Source organism: Chenopodium album, chromosome 2 (genome assembly GCF_948465745.1).
Source record: "Chenopodium album chromosome 2, dcCheAlbu1.1, whole genome shotgun sequence".
Taxonomy (NCBI): Eukaryota; Viridiplantae; Streptophyta; class Magnoliopsida; order Caryophyllales; family Amaranthaceae; genus Chenopodium; species Chenopodium album.
In genome coordinates, this window is record NC_137835.1 from 24,828,845 (window position 1) to 24,846,760 (window position 17,916).

General features: G+C 40.1%; 1 non-coding gene across 1 annotated transcript; it reads left to right on the plus strand.

The window, feature by feature from the left end:
* The first annotated feature begins 15,560 nt into the window (after positions 1-15,560).
* On the plus strand, positions 15,561-15,667 carry LOC145608196 (small nucleolar RNA R71). The gene has a single exon (XR_014105750.1). It is a non-coding gene; the product is annotated as a small nucleolar RNA R71 (small nucleolar RNA).
* The last annotated feature ends 2,249 nt before the right edge of the window (positions 15,668-17,916 follow it).

Here is a 17,916-nt window from a genome sequence, read left to right on the forward strand (position 1 = left end):
AAACAAGAAAGAACCGATTTAATTAACTTGCTTAAAGAATTTATCGATGTATTTTCTTGGTCATATGAAGATATGCCAGGCATCAACAGAGAAATAGCTCAACACACTATACCATTAATTCTAGGAATGAAACCTGTAAAGCAAAAGTTACGTCGAATGACACCTGTAGGCGTCGTTCGAAGTGCGCCTACGTTAAAAGCATGTTGTGAATATGCTTGGCACTCATAGGAAGTGGGAATTGACATTACGATTAGGGACAACGATTAGGGACAAATAAAGTAGGGAGCCGCCAACAAGTTTTTAAGGAACTTGTAAACCGTCCACGGATCATAAAAAGGCAACCACGATAAGGGACAACGATAGGCAACAACGATTGACCCGTGAAGGTTACACCCCATTCATAATCCATGAGATTACTAACTCCATATGGTTCGGAACCACGAAAGGAGGATCGGGGATGATGGTACGAAGTGAGTCATTGAGTCACATTCGCCCGTATTGGCCTCTACTCGATTCTTATAGTGAAAAGTGATTCCTGCGATCTCAAAGGCATACAAACAAAATATTCAATTTGCTCCAAACTATTATTAAGCTAAATTGGTTGAATATTAATGCAACATATAATTCTAAAATATTGTGATCACTTGATTAAACAACAAGATTAAAAGGAACCTAAACCGGTTGTCCAAATTATCTTATTAGGCGTGATTTTCAATTACATATTCCCTTTAACATGCAATATGGTGATCATAAAAAATACAATAGAATAAACATTAATATTGGAAGCAATTTAACAATAATAGTGTGAGCCAAATCAAATAATAATAATAACAACCCTAATCATGATACTAGCAATATTAAAAATAAAATAAGAGTAATTAAATTAATTAATTACTCACATTCCGCGCGTTCCTTTAAATTGCTACATCATGAATAAACTGTTAGTAACTTCAATAAAAATATAAAGTAAATGGAAATTAAATTAAAGTAGAGTTGATTTGGTCCAAACCCTCAGTCAATTATACCTTTCACGCCTTGGTTTAAGTATAGAACTTTGGGTATTGTATGAACTCCTTGGAGTGCTTAAGGAAGAGATGATAGAATTAGAAATATAGGTTTAAGGCTTAGAATATGTGAGAGAGAGAAGAGAATGATTTTTGGTGTAAAGAGAGAAAGAGAGAAGGATTTGATGATCAAGCTTGTTGATTAATAAAAAAGGGGAGATATGACCTCTATTTATAAGGGGAAAAGAGGGGTCGAATCAAGAAAAGATAAGAATTCGAATCGGATAAAACGCTTGCGATAGACAGCAGTTTTTGCGGTTTTTGTTTTTATCATATCTTTTGAAGCAGAAATCGGAATAAGATGAATAAGATATGGTTGGAAAGCTCTTGAAGTCTACTTTCTAACCCAATTAAAATCAGATTAAAATATTTTGTAGAACAAAAGATATAGCGGAAATAGTGAGACGGTTTCAGTTTTGGATAGAGTTTGACATTTTATTCATATCTTTTCCGTTATAGCTCGGAATTGATATTATAATATATCATTGGAAAGATAATTTCAAGGGCTATCCAACCATATAAAATTTGGATAAAAACTATAATACACGAAAATAATATCTGTCTATCTTTGAACGTCTTTCAATTCGGATATAAATAGGATTTTCAAAAAAAGGAGTTTTATTCAATTTCAAACTATTTAATCTTATCTTTTCAAAAAGGATAATTAAGATCTTTTAGAAACTTATAGAAGCTTCCAATTAATCCTAATTGGTTTAGGAATGGGATTAAATAATTTGGACCCTCCACATGATCATTGGGTCGTAGGTAAGGTGGGCTTAGGTTCGGTTGGGCTAGTTTAATAATTTGGCCATAACTTATTCGTTATAACTCGGATTTGGGCTTATAATATATCGTTGGAAAGATATTTTAAAGCCCCATCCAAATATTCAATCATTAGACCCTGATTATGGACCAAAATAAACTGGAATAAACGTTTTTATAAAAAGGACACGAAATGATTGATTTTAAAGGACACGAAATGAATTATTTTGGGTTTAAAGGCACAAAAAGAGGAAAATGAGTTATGGTTTGGGGAAATGGGCTAAGAATTGGGTTGGTTTATGAAATGGAAATATGGATTTAAGCACTCCAAAAATTAAATACTCAACCCGACCAATAATGGCGGTGAAAGGTTGTTCATCATCGGGTTTGGTTTTGGGGAGACATTTTTAGGTGTCTACAACACCCGACGTAGCACTTAAAATAAAAGAAGAAGTTCAAAAACAAATAACTGCAGGTTTCATCAAGGTATCCAAATACCCCGAATGGGTCGCCAACGTCGTCCCAGTTCCAAAGAAAGATGGAAGGGTAAGGATGTGTGTCGACTATCGAGATCTAAATAAGGCAAGTCCGAAGGACGACTTCCCTTTGCCACACATCGATATTCTAGTAGACAACACAGCAAATCATGCACTTCTCTCATTCATGGACGGATACGCAGGGTACAATTAGATTCTCATGGCGGAAGAAGACATGGAGAAGACAACTTTTATCACACCATGGGGCACTTACTGTTACACGGTAATGCCATTTGGGTTAAAAAACGCAGGTGCTACTTACCAACGTGCAGCAACTGCCTTGCTCCATGACATGATGCACAAAGAAGTTGAAGTATATGTCGACGACATGATTGTGAAATCAAAGGACCGTCCAGGCCATCAAGTAGCCTTAAGGAAATTTTTCGAAAGGCTAAGAAAATACAATATGAGGTTGAATCCATCAAAATGTGCTTTTGGAGTCACCTCAGGCAAGCTCTTGGGGTACGTCATAAGCTCTAGAGGAATAGAGATAGATCCAACCAAGATTAAAGCAATCATGTCAATGCCATCGCCCAAAACCGAGAAACAGATTCGAGGATTCATTGGCCGGTTGCAATACATAAGTAGGTTCATATCAAAACTAACAACGATATGTGAACCAATCTTCAAAAAGCTCAAGAAGAATGTACCAGTAATATGGGATGACGAGTGTCAAAAAGCCTTTGACCGGATCAAAGCCTATCTCGCAAATCCTCCTGTATTAGCGCCAGCACTTCCCGGAATACCTCTTAGGTTATATTTGACGGTTACCAAAGAGACAATGGGAGCTATATTAGCACAAGAGGTAGAAAACAAAGAGAATGCAATCTATTACTTAAGTAAGAAGATGCTCGAATACGAAACACGCTATACACCACTCGAGAAATTGTGCCTCGCTTTGGTGTGGGCCACAACTAAGTTGAGACATTACATGTTGGTGCATACCGTTTTCGTGGTATCTCGATTGGATCCACTCAAATACTTGTTCGAGAAATCAACACTCAATGGACGTATTTCAAGATGGATAGTCAACTTAGCCCAGTTCGATGTACGATTTATGCCACAAAAAGCTATTAAAGGATCTGTGGTGTCAGACTTTCTGGCAGATTTTCCAATAGAAGACTCGACACCAATACAGGACAACGAATTTCCAGATGAAGATTTGATGGTCACCGAAGATGATACTTGGACCTTGTATTTCGACGGAGCCTCAAACCAAAAGGGATGTGGTGTCGGAGTGCTACTAGTATCACCCAAAGAAGAACACGTCCCAATCTCAATAAAGCTTGATTTCGACGTTACCAACAATGCTGCTGAATATGAAGCATGTGTGGTAGGCCTTGAAACAACTCTGGCATTGGGAGTAAAGAAGTTAAGGATATTCGGAGATTCCTCTTTAATCTTCAATCAAATATCTAAAAGGTGGAAAGTAAGGAGCGAAAGCCTAGCCCCTTACCAAACCTATCTGGAAACTCTTACCGATCAGTTAGAGAAGGTGGAATACACATATCTACCTAGAGAAGAAAATCAATTTGCTGATGCCTTGGCAAGATTAGCCTCAATGGTTAGGATTCCCACGGATATTGAGCAAATGCCTCTAACTATCGAAAAAAGGCACAAACCGGCGTATATACAGGCTATAGAAGACGACGACCCAGTCCAAGACGAAGATGAAGAACAAGAAGAAGAACCATGGTATACAGACATTCTCAACTATGTCACCAAGGGAGAATACCCTCCTCATGTTGACAAAAGAGCAAAACGAGCCTTGCGACTTTTGGCTTCTCAATATGTACTCATAGACAACGAGCTACATAAAAGGGTACCTAAAGGTCGAGCTCTCCTATGTGTAGGGAAAGTGGATGCACAAAGAATAATGAGAATGGTCCACGAAGGAATCTGTGGAACTCATATAAATGGCAAAATGTTAGTCCAGAAAATAATGCGAGAAGGGTATTATTGGACTACCATGAATAGGGACTGCCATCAATATGTAAAAAGATGCCCTAAGTGTCAAATTTATGCCAACTTACAACACGTTCCTCCATCTTTGCTCTACACCTACACATCACCATGGCCATTTTCTACATGGGGAATTGACATAATTGGCAAGATCGCTCCTCCAGGGACAGGAGGCCATGAATTTATTCTAGTAGCAATTGATTACTTTACGAAGTGGGTTGAAGCGCAATCATATGCTAAACTCACCGCAAAACATGTAGCACTCTTTATCGAAAAGAATATCATTTGTCGATATGGAGTCCCACATGAAATGATAAGTGACAATGGAACTCATTTTCAAGCCGAATGTGAAGATTTGCTACACAAATATGGTATCCAACATCATCATTTGTCCCCTTATAGACCTCAAGCAAACGGAGCAGTCGAGGCAGCTAATAAGAATTTAAAGACTATCATCGAGAAAATGACAGAAAATTATAAGGATTGGCCTGACAAGCTTCACTTTGCATTGTGGGGTTATCGCACGTCAATCCGTACGTCAACAGGAAATACACCATTTTCCTTGGTATATGGAATGGATGCCGTACAACCCGTCGAACTAGAAATACCATCTCTACGTATTGCGCTAGAGAGTAAACTCGATGAAGTCGAATGGACTAGGGCACGATATGAAGAATTGATCCTACTCGACGAAAAACGACTAGAAGCTCTACACCACACTCAGTGCTATCAAACTCGTATGGCTAGACATTTTAATAAGAAGGTCAAGACAAGAAATATCAAAATAGGAGATTTGGTATTAAAAGCGCTAAGGAAAAATGTTTTAGACCCAAGGGGAAAGTTTAGACCTAATTGGTCTGGCCCCTACATTGTCAAAACAATCCTGTCAGGTGGTGCAGCAAAATTAACTGACATGGATGGAAATGAATTCTCAAACATGACCAATCTTGACCAACTTAAAAAATACTACCCATAATTACTTGAGTAGGACACTCAAGAGAGCTACGTTCGGCCTGATTCCTTAGGAAAGGATACGTAGGCAACCCATTACGGTGCGGCCACTTTATTTTTCGACATCTTCGCGTTCCAGGATCAACAAAAAGTCAACAAAAGTCGGAAAAGCAACTGGCGTCACAGAACAGAGCCTGGCGCCAGCAAAAAGCCATTAGCGCCAGACGACGGTATTGGCGCCTGGCGCCAGACCTCAATAGCTGGCGCCAATCTGCAATTATTGACGCCAATTCAGTAATAAAATCTGGGCGAATTTCGGTGTTTTTTCGGAAAATTTTCGACTTCCGTACTCGAAGAATTTCTGGAAAATCAATTTTTTCGGTTTTTCATTGCTTTAATAAAATAAATTTAAAGTAACAATTTAATTGAAAGTTGAAATTTCATAAAATTGCATTGTTAATGGAATTTAAATAAAGCTGAAATAAATTAACTTTAAATAAAAAAAATTAACAATCTAATAAATCTAAAGCTAAGCAATGGTCTAGTCTTTCTTCTCCATCTTTGCTCTTTTCCAATTCTTTTCCGTTTCCTCCTCTTCATCCATTACTTTAGCTAGTAGGCATCCTTTAGAGGACCTTCATTCAATCTTAGAATAGATTGTTTCTCCTTCAGCTAGCACCCCATGTTTCTTTTCCACCCAAGCCTTCTTGTCTATAGCTTTCCTTTTCCCTTTGTCTTTAGTAGTATTCTTCTTCTTAGGCATTGTAGGTGTTTTGAACTCAATTCTTGCACCTAAGCGTTCCTTGGCCGGTGTCACCCTGTCACCTAGACGATTCTTCACATCGGTTCTACCTTGATCAATTGAAGACTTCTTCAACAACCACTTCTTTACATCATTAGGTAAAGAAGGGGGGACCTTTTGGGTAATCACTTCCCATAAAGGTCTAGCGCTCCAGTAAGTGTCAAATTTATCTACTTCTTGAGATATGGGATACTCATAGGGAGGACGAAGATCCCCGGACGGAATATTTTGAAGCAAGCCATATTGTCTTTTTACTCTGCAGGGATAATAATATGTCACGCGAGACAAGCTTGGAAGACGGCAGAAAGGTTGCTTGTTAACACCAACCATCCTTTTTATTTTCCACCATGGGATGACCCACTTGATAGCGAAATCACGTGATTCAAAGACTTTCTTCCACCCATGGCGCCCAATTTTAGGGATGCGCTTCTTTCTTCTCACAAAGCAAGTGGGCGTATAACTTTCAATGTCGTCCGGAGGGCTAATTAATCCTAACCTTTCCATTAGCCACATCTGTAAAAAATTTCCAATGCAAATAAATTAATATTACAATACAAAAATATATTTTTTGATTTCTGTAATTAAAAATATTATTTTTCTACCTGTAATAAAATTGGAGAACCGCGAAGAGGTGCTTTTGGGTCCCTTTTCAACTCATCTAGACTAATCATAGTCTCTCCAACTATCAATGGCATTGGATTTCTCCCTGATTCAATTTGTTCTAGCACAGTGGTTATAATTGATTGACCCTCGTTAATTTTACCACTACTAAGACAATATTGATTAAGCATGCAGAATAAAAACGCCCTTCTTCTATATATGTGAAAAGATTCAGAAAGCGGTTTATCAAAATAATAGCGTGCGAATTCTTTTAAGTTCACCACATTGCCATCTACTATCTTTGATAAATCCCTTTCTTTCAAGTTAAAAAAGCGCTCAAAATCCTTATAATAATATGCATCTACTCTAGGGATTACTACCAGGTCTATTGCAGGGAAGCCTAAAATAGCACCAAATTCCTCGGGCAAAGGGCTAATTTCATCATACCCTATTCTAAAACAATGTGTATCAATGCTCCAATATTCTAAAGTGGTATGTATGAAGTCTATGTCTAGATCTACCCCTTTTATGCCATATATTCCCCCCAAGTGAAATAAATCTAATTCTTTTCTTTCTCTAGCATTGAGAGATCGACACCATTCATGAGAATATTGGGTGAAGGTTTTGGTGGCTAAAGACATGATAGTTATTTTTTCTAAATTTTTCGCTGGAATTATGCGAATAATCGGCTGAGCAGGGGGCTATTTATGCACAAATTGCGAGGAATTTCAACCTGACTGGAATACGAAGTCAGCGTCAATTGGCGTCACACACCCGAAATTGGCGCCACACGCTATGTGTAGCGCCTGGCGCCAGCTGGCGCCAAGTCAGCAGGACAGCCGCGCGTGCTCAGTTTGCGTTTTTATATTAAATTGGAGTCGGTTAATGACTTTGTGGCCCCGTTTTAATATTTTTCTATCCTTTTATTAATTAATTAAATATAGCGATTATTTTTAGTTAATTTTTATTTTCTCTTGAGTTTATATTAAAATTCAAAAATCAGCCTTTTTCTCCGTTTTATTTTTCCTTTTTATTTTTCCTTTTGGGGGAGAGAGTCGGATAATACCCTCCATCAATAATAAAAATGACGGAATTTTTGCGCATAATTGTAATCACATTTGCACACACTAACATACACTAACATAATAGTAAATAAATTCGCAATAACAGAATGTACAGAGTGTCTAAATAACAAGTCAAAGGCAAAGTTCTATAAAAAGTCAAAATAAAATGCATATACAGAAGCAAACTACGGCACCGGAGGACGTAGGCCCATCATGCCATAAAACTGCGCCGTCCGAGGAGTCACCTCTCCTCCAACTCCGGCCTCAGCACCAGCTCTAGTCTCCGTAGGAGGAGGGAAGCTCAAAACAGGACCGCTCTAGCCAAGGTCAACTTGAGGCTGAGACCGCGGAGGCTGTTGCGATGACGAGCCAACCTCGTACATCCCACCACCTCTGAAAGCCGAGGTAGCCTCTCCTACCGGTGCAGCAGGAGCACCCTCAGAAGAAGACCCGGAGCCCTCAGCAACATCGGCTCGAGCAGCCTCAGAACGACCACCTCTACCTCCTGACGAAGTGCGACGACGTCTCGAGCTAGACCTCGCCGGCTCTCTCCGCCCCTCAGGCCTCGTACGGGTGTGAGAAGCAATCGGCTGACCCTGCAAAAAGGATTAAATCAGAAACAAGGCAAAAGCTGAAGCCATAGTGCAGAAATAATAAGTAAAGAAAAGTTACCTCTCGGACAACGTCGTCTCGACGACAGGTAGCCGCATTCCTCATCCGGACGAGTTGGCTCCGGAAGGCATCTATGCATCGTGCCATAGCCGAAACCACCTCGCGTGAGAACTGTCAAGGAAAGTTAAAACAGTAAAAATGCATGATAACTGAATGCAAAATTCTGAATTAGAACTAGACTTACCCTGGTCTGGTGACGAGGAATCGACCGCTCCACGAAGCGCTCGCCCTCAGGAGTCGGAGAAATCATCTCCTCAATCGGCCCGTACATCCCCTGGTAGTGGATGGACATACGAGGTGGCACAAACTCAGTGGGACCATCCTGATGAAACAGAAAGAAATCAGCAAAGCATTACTTGGGGGCTACTTAGCGAAAAACAAGAAGTTAAGAATCTTACCCTCACATCCTCGACCGGCACGGGGGCTGGAGCTAACAAAGGAAGTAGCTCCTCAACATAACTCCGCCCAAGGATCACATGGGACCGCCAGAGGGAACCAGAATCCTCAGCCATGCTCGATAACTCTCTCTCGTCGAACATGTGACGTGGTGGAGGAGCAGGAACAATAAAAATATCGGAAGAGTGCTGTCTAGCAACTCTCTCTCCTAAGTATACAACCGCTCCATAGGTCCCCAAAAAGTAGCGACGCTCGGCAGAGTACCGTGCGGCTAATCCAGGGACTGTCCAACCACCCCATGGTCGGTATACTACCTCAGGTCCCTACAAAAGCACCAATCACATAAGAACATGTCTAAAACGTTGCAGAAGAGCAAGATAAACACTAAAATCGTACCGAGATGATCCGACTCCAGACACGTGCAGTAGACAGGTCCACATGGTGGCCGCCCCAAGAGGCGCTCACCGGATACCCCCTCGGCGATGGTCTCGCCGGCGCAATGGAAGGAAAGTACTCATAGAACCAGATCTACAAAAAAGGCTAAAGTATGAGTAAATGCTGCCTAACATATAGGGCTAGACTTTATAGGGAATAATGTTTACCTCTACGACTTTCCAGAAAGCAGACAGAGCAACATTCGTCCTAAAGGACCGGTGGCGACACGAGTCCCTCAGTGCGCGAACGAAGTCAGTATAGGCTTAGCTGGCCCAATCATAAGTCCCGATCCGCCGGAGATCGCGAACAACAGGGAGGTAGTAAAGCAACGCCCTACTACCCCTGTCAGGGGAGAATGTCCCTGACAACAACATCAGCACAAAGATGCGCACCCGCTGCTCTCGGGTGGTCGCATCGTCATCAAGAGCCGCTGCCAGCGTCGAGCGGCGAATCCCCCTAGCACTGAACTGAGTTGTCTCGACCTCAGCTCGGGCCCGAACAGCAATCGGCCCCAATAGTTCCTCGACCCCTGGAGAAAATACATCGATACTGCCGTCGAATGGCAGCGGCACAGAAGAGAACTCCAGTCCTGTGATGAGACTGAAGTCTGTAGGAGTGACCATCATCTCACCCCAAGGAAAATGAAAGGTGTTGGTGGTGTCCCAAAAGAATTCCACCAGAGCGCGTACTACGTGGTGACCCCCGCTGGAGGCAACCATAGCCTCGGAGGTCTCAAACAGGGCAACCAGTCCGCAAGACTCCCATAGAAGTCTCGTCTCTCGATCTCTGGCGATATGCATCCTATACAAATCGCCTAGACCATCACAGCCAGAGCCGTGATGTCGTGTCCTCCCAGGCTCTGTTCCCCGTCTCACCCTCTCAGAAATGTGGTGGACAGGGGCAAAGAACAAGGTCTGCTCATCCCACTCTGGGAGCTGACCAAGCGAAGTGGACGGTGTAGTGTCGTCCTCCACGGGCTCATGCTCCCGTCTAGTGTTTCGGGACCGTGAACCTGAGCCTCGTTGTTTAGCCATGCTACATTGTGCAAAATCATCATAAATTAAGGTTCTATAGTATCTAAAGGTTCGTCTAGCCGCATGATACTATGTTCGCAAAAAAACAGAGTACGTAGTACTAAAACAGGGCATAAATTCAAATTGAGCATGATAACATTTTTTCAAGCAATCAAACAATTTCTTGCAACACTATAGTGATTATTGTGATAAATTGAACAAGAATTGCTAGCAAAAACAACGAGAACGAGCCACATTGTTCTTCACGACCTTAAGAGGTCCAACAATGGTGGATTGCTCATTTCTTCACCAAATTGAGTCAAACAAGTCTCAAAGTACTCCCAAGGCAATATACAAACATAAACAAGCAATTTCATGGCATAAAACTTGATAAACAAAGAAAATTGAGCATTATAAGTTTTGAATTTTCATGAAATTCGTGAATGAACATGCTAATAATTCATAAAAGCCTGTGTGAGTTGGAGGAAAACTTACATAGATCGGGAATATGGATGAAAAGAGCTTTGATTTGCAACAAATTTGAGCGAATTCGGTTGAGAAACGAATGAGCAACGATCAATTGAAGTTTCGACTTCTTTCGAGCAGCGTTCGCAACAAACCAGAGCACGAAATGAACTGAAAACGGGAATTTAAAGTGATTCCCGTGTTGGCGACAGTCCCTAGGCATTGGCGTCACATTCTGTGCTTGGCGCCAGACGCCAATATCAGCGTATGGCGCTAATGATATAAAGCTGGCGCTGATTGATTTTCAGCGACGCCAAAGCAGCCAGCCACCTGTTGGGGTTGTGCTAGCTTTCTGCAACATATTTTGGGTTCCTTGGTACGCCAGTTAGCCCTTCTAAGCAATTTGACATGATTAAGTGATCGGCTTGATTACATAAAGTGATCGACTTGATGAAAAGATCGTCTCACTCAGCTTAAAGCGCCTAAGCATTGGCTCAGTAGCAAAAAGCACCGACATACAGGTTCAAGAGCAAAGAGCACCGACATATAGGTTCAAGAGCAGAAGAGCGCCGACATACAGGCATAGCAAAAGCAAAGTTCAGGCGAAATTTTAAAGATCGACGGGCGTAGATCTTCAGTATTTTCCTTTGGGAGATTATTGCATCAAGTGAGGATGACTTCAAGAGAAGATGTCTTCGGCATCATTCCCTAGCTTGCGGAAGGTTGTCACAAACAACTGAAGGTAATTTCAGGGCAAAATTGTCTTCGATCATAATTCCTGAGGCATGGGAGATGATCATAATGCGGATGAGAATTATTTCAAGAGAAATAATTTTCGATGATATTCCCTTGGACATGGAATATTATCATAGCGGAGGGGATAGTTTCAGGCGAAGCAATCTTCTAATTGGAAGCAGTTACAAGGCGTAGCGGTTTTCAAGCGGGATGACATTCTCTAGCTTGCAGGAGATCATCAAAAAAAGCAGCAACAACAACAATCGGTTACTTTCAGAGACGTGTGCTCGACGGTGCAAGATACGCGTTTCTTAACTCTCTTATCTGTTTAACTAATGCTAGTTTTGCAGGTATCGGCGTTACAAGATTGATTTAGGATCGCAAAACGTTCTGAATCATTCTCCGTCCCTATCGATACTTTGGCTTTCGTTTTCGAAACTTGCGTTTCTCCAAACTCAGTCAAAGTGGGGGCTTCTGTAGACACCCATTTGTGTCTCCCCAAAACCAAACCCAGTGATGAGTGCCTTTCACGTCGAATCATACTCGAATGAAACGAAAGTGTGGAAACGTCTAGTGTTGCGGAAAGTTTTATTTCTTTTCTTTTCTCTTCTCCCTGTTTTTGAAAACTTTATTTTAAGAAAACAGCCAATCCAGTTTTGTTGGTCCATAATATGGGTCCAATAGTGGTGTAGTTGGATGGGGTTTGCAAAGACCTTTCCAACGATATATTATAAGCCCAATTCCGATGAATATTGAGGAAGTTATGGCCAATTTACTAAACTGGGCCCGGTTTGAGCTTTAAGTACGGCCCAATGATCTAGGGGAGGGCCTAATATGATTTATCATTCCTAATGTAATTAGGAATGGTTTTGGTCTTCTAGAACATTCTAGAAGGTCTTATCATTCTTAATTCAGTTAGGACTCTTCAGAGTTTTAATTAGATCAAATAGCATTTTCGACTGAAATTATATTATTTTATCTTCCAGTACGGGAAATTTATCAGATTTTTGAAAACGCGTTGAAAGCCGGTTTGGCGTCCAACCCCAGGCCTTGGCGCCTGGAATCAGGATTGGCGCCAGACGCCAGCATTGGCGCCTGGCGCTAGCCATTGGTCCTGGCGCCAATGAGCCAGGGCTGGCGCCAAGTTAGTTTTGTGGTCTTCAGACTCTGTTTTGATAAATTATCTTTTTTGGATGATTTTCTCTATAAATATCGTATCAAAAACTCCGATTTCAGGGATCAATATTCACGGATTGTCCATATTCATTCATCTACAATTATCATTCATCGATTTTCAATAACATTCATGCATTCTTTCTTCTTTGCTTTTTAATACAAAATTCCGCATTCACAAGATCTAGAAATACCTAGCCATATTCGAATTTGCCTTCGCCCTAGACGTGAAAGGTTTAATTTCTGAGGGTTTGGTCCCAAATCTCTCTTTCAATTATTTAATTTGATTGCTTTGATTATTATTTTTCCTTGAAGTTACTAACGTGTGTATTTTGTAATTAGAAAGAGGTACGAGGCATCCACGTAAGTACTTTATTGGTTTTAATTGATTTATGATGTAGATATCATGCTTATATTGTTATTTTGATTCCTAGTATCATGTCTAGGGTATTTTTAATATCAAATATGATTGCTATGATGCCTTTTATTTTCTTCCTAATATTTATTCATGTTAGTATCATGTTAGGGCTAAAGATTTGATTTTTATTGCTTAGTGACATGCTAGGGTTTGTTATTAATCTTATTAGTATCATGCCTAGGATCTTGCTATGCTTTAACATGATTATGATTATTATGATTTATATTATTATTATTATAATTATTATTCATGATGATTATTATTTATTATGTTGCTTTATGATTTATTTATTTATTGCTTGATCACCTTTATTGCATGTTAAAGGGAATTGATATTTGCAATCACGCTTAATAAGATAATTAATAATCTTGTTTAGGGTTAACTGTGATTATAATTCAAGTGATCGCCAATAATAGTTTGTTTGTGCATTAAATTCAACCAACATAGATTAAACAGGTTTAGGGTTAATCCTATTGATTGTATGTTAATCAGAAATCGCACATGAATACGAGCAGAATAAAGTAGAGGCCTATTATTAGGGCAGGTTCAATCTCTTTTAGGTTGGATTTGTACCATCATCCCCGAACCCTTATTTGGTTCATGACCTTATGGAGTTGACGATCTCTTGGATCGTTAAGGGGTGTAACCTTCACCTCGTGAACGGTTTACAAGTTCCTTAAAAACTTGTTGGCGACTCTTTTGCTCTATCTTCTTCCCTTTTGGACGCCACCATACTTTAGTGTATGATCACAGTGAGGTTCAAGCTAGTGGGATTTTAAAGGCTTGAAATTATTCCCTACAGGATGCAACACAAGATACCGCCTCCAAGGGATCTTTTTCAAGAGCTTGGGGCTTGTTAGAATAATTCTCAACCACATTAACACTAAAACATTTCTCCTCAGTCATGGAGTTTTTAGGGGTATTATTAAGATTGAAAACAATTTTATCATCCCCTACTGATAGTGTTAACTTACCACTTCTCACATCTATGATTGCTCCTGCAGTGTTAAGGAATGGTCTACCCAAAATAATTGGGGTTTGCACATCCTCAACCATATCAAGAACAACAAAATCAACAGGTAAATAAAATTTACCTACTCTAACGGGGACATCCTCTAAACCTAAGGGGTATTTGAAAGAGCAGTCGGCCATTTGTAGAGTTATATTGGTAGCTTTTAATTTACCCATATTTAACTTGGAACACATAGATAACGGCATGACACTAACGCTAGCACCTAAATCACACAATGCATTATCAATCATTAGATTGCCTATATGACAAGGGATGGAGAAACTACCCGGATCTTTTAATTTAGGCTGAGACTTATTTTGAAGTACGGCGCTACACTCTGCAGTGAAAGCTACTGTCTCTACCTCACTAATAGACCTTTTCCTCGTCAATATTTCTTTCATAAATTTTGCATATGAAGCAATTTGTGTGATTAATTCAGTGAAGGGAACTGTTACCTTCAAATCTTTTACCACCTCCAGGAACTTACCAAACTGCTTATCCAAGTTTGTCTTCAATTGACGATTAGGGAATGGAAGTTTGATAATTGACGATTGGGGAATAGAATTAGATATGTTAGTATTCTCCTTTAGCCCTGCAGGGCTATCAACTACATTGTTTGGTTTAACGGAATCAAGATTAGCATTATTTAATAAATCAGGTTCATCAACTCTGGGCATAGAGGGCCCTTCATAGTTTGAACCACTCCTTAGAATAATTGCAAATGCTTGATCCGTAGGCCTGGTCGGCTGTGCCGGCAGAGCTCCCTGTTGGCGGGCTTGTAGAGTAGCGGAAAGTTGCGCAATTTGATTATCTACAATTTTATTATGTGCTAGAATTTGATCAATTGTCGCATCTCTACTCTCCATGTGCTTTTTCATATTAACCAACATTGCTCTAATTTCCACCAGAGAAGGGTCAGAAGATGAGGAGGGTTGTTGTGGTTGGTTCTTCTGGCTAGCATTGGGATGGTAATATTTCTGCTGCTGTTGTTGTGGCGCCTGTGGTTCTTGTGGTGGTGGATTTTGAACATTAGTACACCGGTACGAAAGGTACGGATGATTCCGATACCCAGGATTGCAGGTGTTGGAGTATGGGTTATTCTTCCTATAGGCTTGAAAGGCATTAACTTGCTCCACGGAACTCCTGCAATCTTGTTCTGAATGACCTAAAATACCACAATTTTCACAGAAAGCCTCGTTAGAATTATTATTAATTGCAGAAACATTAGCTACATTAGCAGTGCTCAGATTATCTAATTTTTGGCAAATAGAGGTCAGCTGAGCTTGCAAAAAGGATACAGAGTCAACACTATGCTTCCCCTTGTTAGCAAATCCTCTAGGGTTCCCATATTGTGAATTGTGTAACGCCATGTCTTCAATAACCTTACCTGCATCTTCAACATCAAGATTCATAAATCTCCCACTAGCTGCAGAATCTAAAATTATTCAAGAAGAATTTCCAAGGCCATTATAAAAGGCTTGGATTAACTGCCATTGTGCTAAATTATGGTGGGGGCAGTCTCTTTGTAGATCCTTAAACCTCTCCCAAGCCTCATATAAAGATTCATCGGCTTCTTGGGCAAAGGTCTGAATCGCACTCCATAATACGGCTGTTCTCTCTGCAGGATAATACTTGTTATAGAAATTCAAAACAAGAGTTTCCCAGTCAGTTATACCAAGTGCAGTTCTATTTAAGCCATTAAACCACAATTTAGCTTTTCCAGTTAAAGAGAAGGGAAAGAGAATCTCCCTGATTTGGTCTTGAGTGACCCTAGCTTGCCTGATGGCATTGCAATATTGACAATAGTCGGCAATGTGAAGATTTGGGTCTTCACCCTTGGCTCCACTAAATTGCTTCCTCTCTATCATCGTTATAAATCGAGGTTTAATTTCGAATTGAACCCCATCAAGAGCCGGAGTAGGGGTGAGATGCGGAAAATCTATAAGCTTTGGTTGTGAGTAATCACTAAGCTTCTTTGGAACCGCCATCTCTGATTCTGCATCTGATGATACCTCTAAATCGCTAGAACCAGTCGGAGGATCGCGGTGATTATTGTTATTATCACCAGAATCCGCCAGAATTTGCTTGTAGAGATTTTTCTGTCTATGGAAGGAACGTTCGATCTCAGGATCGAATGGGATGTACCCTGATCTGGAACACCTGGGCATAAACAAAAACTAGAAGCAAATGTGAGATTTGCCTCAGAGAACTAACGCTCTATGAGACAAAAGGAAAATAATCTAGACTACAAAAACAATCAGAAATAAAAATAAAACCGTTTCCCCGGCAACGGCGCCAAATTTTGACAGGGTAAAGTCGTATCCCCTAAGCAAAAATAATTACCTAAGTCCTCCAATTAAAGCAGATAGGGAAGTAGGGTCGAACTCCACAGGGAAACAATTCTTTCTATTCCTAATTAACTAAAATAATCTAGATTATGAAGTAATCAATATTTATATGTGAATAATAAACTAAACTACGGAGATTAAGAATAGGGAGAAAATAATATAAAAGGACCTAGGGCATAGGTTCACCAATAAATAATACTCCAGGGTAAAACATAATAATTAATCATTGACATTGCATAAATAACATGATTAACAGGCTCTCGCAATTTAATAATCAACATAGATCTAACAGGCTCTCGCAATTTACTAGATCTAAGTTCCTATTGAAAATATCCTTTAATATCAAATTAACATCTGCTCGATTCATCAATTCAATATTGCTATACTTTTACAAGCCATAATTGTAAAGTGTTAAAACAATTCAATAAGAAATTATCATGCAATACCAATAATCAATAATAGTCAATCATCAATGCATCAATTAACCAGATTGTAAAGGGCTTTCGCTACGTATTACAATCACACAATTAATTTACCGGTATTAAATCTCATCTTTCGAATCTCGACTTAACCATTTATAAATTAACCTGCCTATTGAAACTAGACTTAGACATCAATTCTCATCCGTCGAATCTCGAATCAATATTGTCAAACTCATGCATAAAGGATCAGGCCTAATCTAGTCACAGAGCTATTAAATCAATCAATAGGAAATTAATCTAGCATTGATAATTAACAACAATAAATTACCCCCTTCATATTATTTAAGGATCCCCATAAAAACTAGAAATATAACTACTCACACATAGTAAAAACTAAACTAATCAAAGCAATAAAACAAGTCATGATGAAAGGAATAAAATAAACAACTAAGATTAAGAGAAGAGAAATCGTTACCAAACAAATCTGGAATTAAGAGTAGATTAAGAACAAAGGTTTAAGAGAGAGAGAATCTAAGAAAAAAATTAAGGGAGTAAAAAAAAGAGTAAAAGGAATAAGAGAGACCTAAAATCGTATTACGGAGGAGTATTTATATTCCGTACAAATCCTAAACTAAAACAAACTAAAACGACGCTAATCGCCTCCTAATAAATACACGCGCCCGCCCGATCGGGCCACCTTTTTGCTTCCTAATACTAATCTCGCGCCCGGCCGGGCGCGTCACCGGGCGCCAACCTTAGCTTCTCCCGCCCGGCCGGGCGCGCCTCCGGGCGCCAGCCTCTTTGGCCGGGCGGCTCACTTGGGCCACTATTTGGACTACGATTGGGCTCCAATTCTTCGGGCCAATCTGGGTTTCCTCTTCCGGTCTTGAATACTCGGTCCGAATGCCCCGGTATCACCTATACCGAGCCCTTAATCACTGGTTAGATGGCTCTAACCGGCCCTTGGATATAGAATCTGGTCGTGCTTCTCCAATGCTCGTGATTGCTCCAAAATATCTCGGGAAAATACTCCAAAAGCATAAATCCCTGCAAAAGTCAACCAAATCTACGAAAACACTAGAAAAC